Source organism: Aulostomus chinensis, chromosome 17 (assembly GCF_037954235.1).
Source record: "Aulostomus chinensis isolate RoL2024-O1b breed Wild chromosome 17, RoL_Achi_v1.0, whole genome shotgun sequence".
Classification (NCBI taxonomy): Eukaryota; Metazoa; Chordata; class Actinopteri; order Syngnathiformes; family Aulostomidae; genus Aulostomus; species Aulostomus chinensis.
The window spans coordinates 21131228-21141689 of record NC_141336.1 but is presented as its reverse complement, the minus strand read 5'-3'; the positions used below and the strand labels follow the sequence as shown (position 1 = coordinate 21141689).

General features: G+C 43.1%; 1 long non-coding RNA gene across 1 annotated transcript; it reads left to right on the top strand.

Moving 5' to 3' along the window:
- Positions 1–51: 51 nt before the first annotated feature.
- On the top strand, positions 52–10462 carry LOC147246762 (uncharacterized). The gene is made up of 3 exons (XR_015109710.1): positions 52–761; positions 10024–10133; positions 10348–10462. It is a non-coding gene; the product is annotated as an uncharacterized LOC147246762 (long non-coding RNA).

Genomic DNA, 10462 nt, shown 5'->3' with positions numbered 1-10462 from the left:
GCATGTCTGTTTTACTGGATATCCAGTGTGTGTGTGTGTGTGTGTGTGTGTGTGTGTGTGTGCTCTGTAGGTGGCTCTTTAAAAATGGTCAGAACTTGCAATTTAAAGTAGAAAGCATTTCAAACTTTGTCACATCAGGGACAACTTAACTAGTTAAGAAGACTAGTGGACAACTTGACTCCCCAGGTGTCCCCAAAACATTAATCAAACAAATGATAGCTTAATTGAAAGAGTGTTACCATTTTTACAGCTTATGCGTTAGTTCTTATTATTGTCTGGTGCCACATAGGATCGTAAGATGTTTTTAGGGACAAAATGACTCGTCAGAGTATTTTTTAGCAAATAAAACTAAAACTGTGCGATGAGGCTCCTCCACAAGAGTGATACCTGGTGGTATAATTGGGTATTGCCGATCTAGTCCATTGGACGGCTGTAAAAGTAAGTATACGTCATACTACTGCTACTTGACGACCGCAAGGGGGTGCTCGCGGGCCGTAGTTAGACCGGAATTGTCATTTGTTTGTTAGCTCAAGTAAAAGTGTTTAGGGGGTCATGAGCGTATGGCTGGATAAAGAAGGCACCAATAAAATCGGAAAACGCGCTTGAAAGTTTGTAAACGGACATTTCTGAACACTTTGGTGTTGTCAGTCGCAATTAGCTTCAAGCTAAACACACGTAGCTGGCTCTCCCCGGATTCTTGCGTCACGAAGAAGAGACGAAGGAGGGGGTGAAATGTCTTCCTGAGCTGAAGACACTAATTTGTGAGTATTTGAAAGACAAAATACGATTATTTTTTTATTAATTATGTTACTGCACGGTTAGCTTGTTGTCGTAATGGACATGTCACCCAATCATGAGCCTATGGTCAAAATTGAATATTCATTTCTTGTCATTAAGACAGTAATGTTAAAGCCAAAAAACAAACAAACGGAGCAGCTCCATTCACTAGATGTGGTTGAATGGGAGGACTCGTTTCTCAAATATTCTCTCTGTTGCATGTAGTGTCCATCCATCGTTTGAATATTGCACTGTTGCATTTTTTTGTTGTTGCAATAAATACAATAAATAACAAAAATAATAATAGGGTCTTCGCCTGAAGTACCTTCAGGCTCAGGCCCAAATAATAAGTAACTGAACATCAGACCTGATTGGGATTGGTGTACTGTACTCATGAACACTGGTACAGATTCATGTTGAATGTTGCACCGGTGAGAATTAGGTTTAATACATTTTTATGTAACTTTTGCATGTACTCATGTGTTAGGCTGATTATTAGAAATGAGAGCGTCATTTAGTTCTCATAAAAAGATCTTTGTCAGTCCCAGGAATAATCTAGATTTTGTCCATCAGTGCTTGCAGTGCAAAAATAACATTAATCCCTCCCTTGAGGAGTTTAGATGAGGAAAAATAAAGATTGTCATGGTAATTTTCACTTGAGTTAAGAGTGTGGTGGTCACGAGTTTGTTCCCTTAAAATATCTCTTTATTGTTTAGCGTCAGTGGCAAAGAACTTCAGAGAAGTTGGAGAATCTCTGGGCAGTAGCATGTCTGCTGACAGCTCCAGCCCCCCTGAGGAGAGGCTTGTGTGTGTCCTGCCGCTATGGGCTTCAACCCCCCTCCTCCTTGAAAACGCCCCCACACATGATGATGTTTTTCAACTGTTCTGAAGCACAAACAAGTCTATTCTCCAGAACTGGTTGCAGTTTCACAAGTGAAGGGGGGGGAAAAAGTTGTGGGGGCGTACAGTTTTTGGATGCTCTCCAGATCATTAAAGTGTCATGTTTCAGCTCCAGACATTCTCCTCTCCCTGGCTGGAGAACATTGAGACACGGCCTCCACTTGTAATTCACAGGGAGGAAATCCACCCAGACACAAACACACACAAGTGTGTGTGTGTGTGTGTGTGTGTGTGCGTGCGTGCGCACACGCAATGAGAAGTCACAACAAGGCTGGCTATCAGTCAGACCACACACTCATTACAAGCAGGGGGAGTGTATTAGTGTAATTGGGTAATGAAGGTGAGGCCAGGAGGGCCGACTGTTGTTTCTCAAACATATCGACTGAGTGTGTGTGTTTGTGTGTGTAAAAATCAGTGCTATATTACACACCATGAGAGGGAGCCAAAGTATGAACACTCTCACAGGTTGGACCTCCTGATGTTTATTTGTTACAATGAAAACTATGTAACCAATAGGTACAAAGCTGCAGTTTCTTATTTGTTCCACTCTGCTCCGACTGTAACGTCTGAAGCTGCAGTTGTGTTTTTTCTCCAGCTTCCTATGCTGCCGTGCAAACGATCTCCTCCAAAAGGACAGTGGAGCCTTTTCTGTTTGACTGTTTCTCTGCTTTGCCAGTTCAGTTTGCAAGTTTTACACAACACCCATTTATACAGCTGGCTAAATATTTACACTGGTGAAGTAGCTAGCTCAAGGGTACACAGTGATATCCCAGCTGGGTTTTGGAGCTACAATGTGTGAAAAAGCTTCTTTGCATATGGACTCTATGCACCTGACATTTGATGTGGCTATAGGTTGCCTTGTTTGATTTATTCAGTGACTGACAGCACACAGGAATGTTGAAAACTCATGGCTACAAGGATATTAGTAGTCTAAATCAATGTGGTGTCATCTGATACAATACTGTATTCCAGTTGCGTACATTATCTGGCCTCCGTCATGACAGTTCATGGGGGAAGGATAGGTGTTTTCGATGCCACTTCAAACATCCAAACATGCACAACCTGCCAGTATCAATTTAAGACATAAGCCACATGGAAGCCTGGTTTTCTAGTGGTTCACAGTTGGCAGTAGGCTACATTCTGTATACGCAACTACATCAAGCTTTCAAATACTTGTATTTTGGAAGAAATGCAAGGCTTGAAAACTACAAGAATCCGTTGTAACCTTCCTGTTTGGACTGTAATTGGGTATACCAAAGCAGCGCTGACTTTTGACACGTTTCACAAAAAGCCCCTTTTGCTTGACAAAGGTATAGAGCCCAGAGGGGATTGTGTGACCCCTTACTTTACCAGGCCCGTCCCTCTAATCTTTAGGCCAAAGCTGCCCCCGAAACATTCATAACTAGCAGCAGCCGAGCTGTCCCAGTCACCCGAGGGCATGAAAGTCCAGCAGCAAGTAACACGCACACCTGTATACTAATCCTCTAAGTAAATCCCTGTGTTCCAAGAAATATCATAGAGTAAATTTAGAAAGCTTTTTTGTGTGTGTGTGTGTGTGTTAACGGGAATTGCAAGGGAATGCGAGCATCGAGGGGTGATTTCTTGTTTCTTGAGTATAGCTGTAGCATGTGTTGTCTTTTCCTGGTTTAAGGGGCTGCATTACAGTAAAAGTGATGTAATTTGGTGAAATTTCCGTAATGTTCTTGCGTCTCTATTATTTGCCTTTACCCACATAGCCATTATACCCTTACCGAACAAAGTATTAGGAATATTTCCCAGTAAAACCCAGCACAGTACTATTCATATTTTAGTTTTCATGTACATGATTTGTACCTAATAAGCCGTCAAGTTGTCAGCCAGGCTTGTTCTTTCAGGTAGGGCTTGAAGCAAAAATAAAGTTTTAGCTTTCTAAACCCTATAAAACGGCCCACTTGTATGACATGTAAATGAACTAATAACATTGATTGTGGCTCTATTCCACTCAGGTGTGCATGTCAGGGTTTGGTACCGTACATTCTGCCTCACTGGCAGCACACACTGGCAGCCCTGACTGGAACACAACCCCATTCAATGTTATTAGTTCCACCTGTGTTTTTCCTGCTCATCCACCGGTGAGAAAAGTCTATAGTTGATCTTCTAAATAAAATAATATGACTTCATTGTGTAGCCATTGTATTTATTCAGTAGTGTCTGGTTAATTCAAAACCACAAGTGTGAATCACGGCTGTTTTACAAGAGTAATGAACCAATCAGAGCTCAGAAATTGCCAGACACACACACACACTGTGTGTTGTTGTTGTTGGACAGCAGTGAAGTTCAGCCATCCCTGCAGTACTGTGGACCCATAATAATGTTTTCAACGTCTTTTATACGCCCCTTACATCTTCAGAAATATTGGCCTTCATTCAGAAAATATGTTGGCATCAGGTCTTTAAAAAAAAAACCTCATCATCTGCAACCGGTTAGAAGAACGCCGAGGGTATGCTGATCCTCGTACAAGGTGTGTTATTCTTGCCAAACCTTTAAAATTGTACAAGCTGTCATTGGCCCATCAGTTTTATGTCTTTTTTGGCTGCACTAGAGGGTTTTTGTCTGGTAGGCATATACTAACTCATAAATAGGCCTCTGATAGCTCTGCATGACCCATCAGGTTGCTAAGAGTAATTCAGAGTGGCACAGCGGAGGAAAGAACGAAACCCGAGAATATTCTTATATATTTAGGGTGTTTGAATGGGTTTCAAATGCAATGAATGTCAATAGTTGGGGCATCTGTCTGGTGGCAAAACGAGGATAAAGGGTTCATGTGTTGTAAGACATGTAGAGATTCAGATCACCTGAAAGGAAAATATTTTTTCCCAGTACAGCTATGAAAATCTCTGTTTACATTTCTGCTTAATGTAATCTCTTTAATGTCATTTGGATGAAAAAAGCTGAGTTTAAAATTGGCAAACGTTTTGTAGACGTTTAGGGGGACTGTCTCTTACTTTTGATAATCTACAGAAGTACGATGATGCTCAATCATCTAATGATAAAATGCTGCTGAACTTCTCCATCACAAGTGAAATTCCAGCATATAGAATATTAAAAATGCAACAAAAAAAATGTCTTATGAACAAGGATAATGTTGCATGTCATATTATCATTACTCAGTGAATTAATGTTAGGGATTTTACAGTAGGGACGGATTGATATCAATTTCTTAGGGCTGATAGTGAGTAAAATCTGTAAAATTTGATTTAGCAATTTCATCATTTCAGTGATTATTTAGTGAGGCAGTATCAGTACTTGCAGCTGGTATTCAGTTGCAGTAATTATTAGAATTTCCACGGCAAAAGTTACAGCAGTACAAACCCTAACACAAGGCTGCCTGAAATTTAACCTGTGTTTAATGGAATGTTCCTTCATGAAAAAAAAAAAAAAATAGATGCATAAAAATAACTCCTCAAACATACAGTTTTCAGATGAATATTAAGATTCCCAGCAGGGCTTCACTTAACTGACCGAAAAAATGAAATTGCCAAATCAAATTTTACAGTTTTGATTCTGAATAATGTTGAAATGTTTTTCTTTCTCTGGTTCATTACTGAGTTAAAAAAAAAAAAAATCATCTGGCTGATGAAAATAAGCCAATTTTGATAACATGAGAAATGATGACGATGATAATCTCAGTCCCCTTTTTTCTACTACTAGCTAGTTTTAACTGTTTTAAAATAATTATGCAGTATTTCCTTTTAAAAAAAATCACAAGCTTAACATGCAGTGGTTGAATTATTTTTGAAAAGTGCAGCACTTGAATGAGAAATACAACAGAATAGGAAAAGTGCATAATTTTTTTTTGAAACTTCTCAATAAAAGCTCTTTATCGTGAACTCAGAGTATGAAAAATGTTGCTGCTGAATTTGTTATTCGGTGTCTGTGTGTACAATATTTTTGGAATGGAGGGGGAAAAAAAATCTCTTGACATCTCAAAACCTGTGAAAATAAACTAAATCTATCTGCACACTTGAGGTACGTGAGTGTTATGGAGTAACTGTTGAGCTGACCACAAGTTTACCTAGTTCTTTCGGTCTGTAATCTCCGTGAGTGTGTGCGCTGCCTCTGCGACACACTCTGTCACTCAGTCTTTGAGTGCTGTAAGGGTCTAACCCATACCATACAACTGGAGTTGTATGGCTACATCAGTGGAGCTCAGTGTGGCATCAGCCACTCCATCAACTCCCAAACCACTGACTAATCGCCTGGCTTATCTGTTCCGCTCCAGTGCCTCCAGTCAACCAGTCAGGGTGGGTTTTCTGTGCTCACATTGTTTATTTTAGCCCTCATTAAAATGTGGTGGGGTGGCTTTTTCCTCTCCGGGGCTCAGTGGCTACTGTGGTGGGGAGATAGGGGACTGTGGTGGACCCCCTTGGGCGGCCCACAAAAGCTGCCTCACCCCCTTTCTGGCTTGCCACTCACCCCATGTGGGTCCTGCAGTCATACCCTGTGGCAGAGCTGCGGTTAACTGCGGCTGTTGGCTGGTAAAGAGGCAAAGTGAGGATTTAAGCAAATTCAAGGGAAGTGGCATTCACCTTAAGCACCACTAGAGGGTGCTCAGCCACAGTAAGCTGAGGGATGGGGGACTGTCAATGCCAGCAACTTTACTCTTGGGTTTTAGTCTTATCTGTCAGGTTTTTTCTCACTGTAAACCCAAGAGAGATTTTGTGTGTGATACGAGGTTACTGTGAGAGATGTGGGTGGTAAAGCAAGTGGTAAAGACAAGAAAGACATCTCTCACTCTGTGTCAGCTGTCTAGTTGTGACGTCAGGTACGTCATGCCTCCAGGGGCCTTTGTCCACGTTCCTTTGTCTCTTTATGAGACAACAATAGTGCCCTGTTTTATTTTGTCTGTGAAGGAACAACTATTAGGCATAAAAGACTTTGCTCTGTCAGCAGCCACACCCCCCACCTTTTCTCCACACAGAAGAATATTTACCTGGCAGTTTTTGTTACTTAAGTGTGTCAAGCCTGTGGCAACTGTCTGTCTGGTATGTGGAGAATTATTGCTGTGTCTGTGCGGCTGCGCGTGAGTGTAGTAGTGTGTATTTACAGAAGAACCAATCCATACTCACCTTGTTCCTCGTAAAAAGGAATCAGGAAATGTCTGCTGGGTGTGCTGGTAATCCCAGGTGTGTGTGTGTATGTGTGTTAGAGACGATGTGTTTGCACAGCTTTGTGCTAGAGTGAACTAGCAGGTTCCCTTATAGAGGCACACAGCACATCTATGGGGAGAGGAGGTCTTTTGAAGTTTTGGTTCTGCCATCCGTCTCCAGGCCACTGGCTTTCTTTTCATGCCAGCCACTGCTGAGGCCAGTCCTGTAAAAGAGAAACGCCCCAGCTGGCTCCTCCTCACCATGTCTCCATGGTAAAATGACAACAGACTACACCGCCCCTACTGACAGTAAAACTGGTCCCTGCTTTGACTCTCTTGATAACAGTATTATGGTGTAGGTTCACCATTGACATGAGCACAGGAGAGGGAACTGTCAAAAAGCCTGGAGCAACAGGCAATTAACTTGCTGTCAGCGTTAATGGATGTGTGTGATCTCTGCAGGTGCTGACTCTCCATCCTTGGTTTCTCTCTCAACTAAACCAAAGGGTCTTCTTTACTCGCCAGCAGCCATAGAGGATGCTATGATATTTCCAGTGAAGGAAAAGTGGATAAGGATGGGTGATATATCGATCGCCCTTGGCTGCTCCTTCAAAGCCTGTGTGCATGGTTTGTGTTGGCTTAGCCCTCTAGGCTAATGGCTTTTAGACTTCCATTAGGTCTTTGCAGGCAGCACGGTTTAAGTAAGTAACAAAAGGCTCTGTCAAAACGCTTTAAGCATTAATAAGACAGTCAGTGTTACTTCTCCAGCCTGTCAGCTCATCAGGAACGCACAAGTTGAGATCACAAGGCCAAAAAGGCTGGTTTACTGGCGTCATCTTGAGCGTTTCTTTGGCTACAGTGTTTTTGGCCAGCCCTTTACCATATTAGCTTTTAGACTTTTGGGACTTAGTGAGATTGAGCAGTGAAAGCTGTGGCTCCCTCACCCCGTAAACTTGCAAATGTCCCCAGGCTTGTGTGCCGTAAAGGTCTCATACCGACAAACGTGAGGAAATAGCAGGAACTCTGAACAGTTGTAAGGTTGACTTAACGAGGAGAGACCTATGGCTCGATACTGGGAAAGAGGTGGGAAAGGGGGTAGTTAGTGCATTGTTTGGCGTTAGTTGGCAACACAACTGCAGGCCATGACCGGAATGAAAGGCAGAGCTGGTAGGGTTTTTGGGGAAACTTTTTTTGTTTTTGAGCAGCCTTCTGGTTCTGCTTCTAAAGCCATCTTGTTTTTATAAACGCTGTCCCTCTCTTTTTGCAGAGAAAGGCACTGTGGTTTACACTGTTTCAGATCACTGTAATTATTGGGTAGGTCTGGCTTTCATGGTGCACACACTGGCATATGATATGCAAAATGGCTGCTTATATACGAGAATGGGTTTACACATGCACAAATGCATTGAAATACATGCACAACTTTATTATTTTATACGACAGCCAAATCCCATTATGTTGATTCTCTGTCACCGGTGGCCTGTGGGCGTACGCTGCTGCACTGGCACATTTTTGCCCAGCAAACTTCTTTGCTTTCTGGATTCTGTGTGGTGTGTTCCCCCCCCCCCCCTACTCTGTCTGTCTTTCATGCCACTGTGTCCCTGCAATCCTTCAATGTCCTGGGCTTTAATGCATATGTTACCATATTTTTCCACCAAGATGAGTGTCGCTTGCCGGGAAAGCTGCACATCATGTGTATGTGCGTGCTTGCTCTTGTGCCATTTTTGGAAAAGTCCCTGTGTTCTCTCTGCACCAGTGCACAAGCTACGGAAGCCTTCTGTGTCCATTTCCCTGTGGCTTGACCACATACCCCAGAATCATGCTTTAGTTGGAAATGTGTCTGTTTTTTTTTCCAGACATCATAAAGGAGGCAAACTCCTCCACTGTCTCCCCCATCCTACTTTAAAAGACTGCATTGGCCTTGGACTCACCATAACAGGTCTTCACTGGGTTGCCGCTGGTTACAGTAAAAATCAACACCTCCGCTGTCCCAGACTGAGGCTTTTCAACATACAGATCCAGTTTCTCCCGCATGTACATTGCCTGTTCAGGCATCAGGAGGGTTGTGTATATAGTGTTAAACTCTCTATCACAGTAGGAGGACTCTTAATTGTTGCTTCTGGGGGAGGACTGGAATTCTTTAGGGTTACCATACAGTAGCAGCTTCGGTTGACGATGCAATTCTTTTATTCTGATGCATGTGTTGGTAGTGATTTTCCAGCATCAGTGCAGCCTGAAGTGGACATCATCGGCGCCTCAATACAAATCTTAGGTGGCCTCTTATTGGCAGGCTGTTCTCCAGTCTGCCAACCAAGCAGGAAACAATGGAAGGCTGCAACAATAAACTGGCTGCAGATCAGTAGGGGCCTTCTTGGCTTCTCCCAGACGCTACGTCTTATTTCCTTTTTGATTACTCACGTCTGCCTGATGTGCAGCACACTCATACTCCTCTTTGCCAATGAGAGAAATCACGATGAAAAGATTTCTCATGGGAGACTGGTTTTGATTTGGAAGCTGGAATTCCTTTGTCTTAATAATGAAGCAAGTTTTAGTCTGCAGGGATGTCATAATTAAGACAAAATGAGAGGAATTGGGGGAGAATTATGATGCATAGATTCATTCAGATATTAGAACCCTGATTTCTGAGTGTGGCGGAATATTTTGCTATGCTGATTTATGTCTGTTTCCTCTGATGGGCTTCCAGAATTTGCCCATAAACAGCATTTAAGTGGGGAGTAGTAGAGCTGGCAATGAAATCCAAACTGTATTGCCACCCAAGCGTGCGGCTCGCCTGCTATGGGCTGGGTCCCTTTTGCCTGGCCCTCTGTAGCTCTCACCATTTCTTGTTGGCCCCCCCCCCCCCCCCCGCCCCACCTCACCACCAGGCCGGAGGTAGGAAATCAAACCAATTACGGTTGTATTTAAAGAAAATTGGAGCAGCGCCGGAAAAGTGGGGGCATTTCCAAAAACCACAAAAAGAAAACTGCAGAGCCACTCTTTGGCAAAACACAGAGTGACTATGAAGCAGAGAGGACTGGCACGTCTCAAGAAAAAAGCACTAGACTATTGTTTGACACCAACTAAAAGCAAAAACTACATCAATTCCTTACCTTAACCCCAACAATGTGTCTGTCTCTTTGAGTGAGATTGATGGATTTTGCTCTGAGGTTGACTTGTTTGATAGATGGTTTTTAAAGCCTGCTTGTCTTTATGTTCAGGTCTGCTGTGCCCTGTGAGTGGCCTGCCAGAAGGCTGCACCTGAATCCGCCAAGATGTCCCACGGCCCAAATCCTCCTTGGCTCGCTCCACTCTGACAGACCCTGCTGAGGTACAGTATGAGCCTTTCTCAAAGGACAATCACCTGTAGGTTTCAGACTGCGCGGAGGATATAATACATATGTGGGTAATCCTTTGGGCAGAGCGTACTACGGTCTGAGGTTATCTTTACAGCCAAAAACCCTGCGTGGGATCACTGGTATCGTTTATTCTCTCTGTTTTACCTCTCCCTCCTTCTGATCCTCCTCCTCACTGTCATCTCTCAGGAAAACCCCCTCATTACCAGGCCCTGAATGTAGATGATTCCATCCCCCCACAAGCCCTCTTTGTTCCATGGCCCATTTGGCTGTTATATTTCAGGACTTTAAAGCAATTATTCCC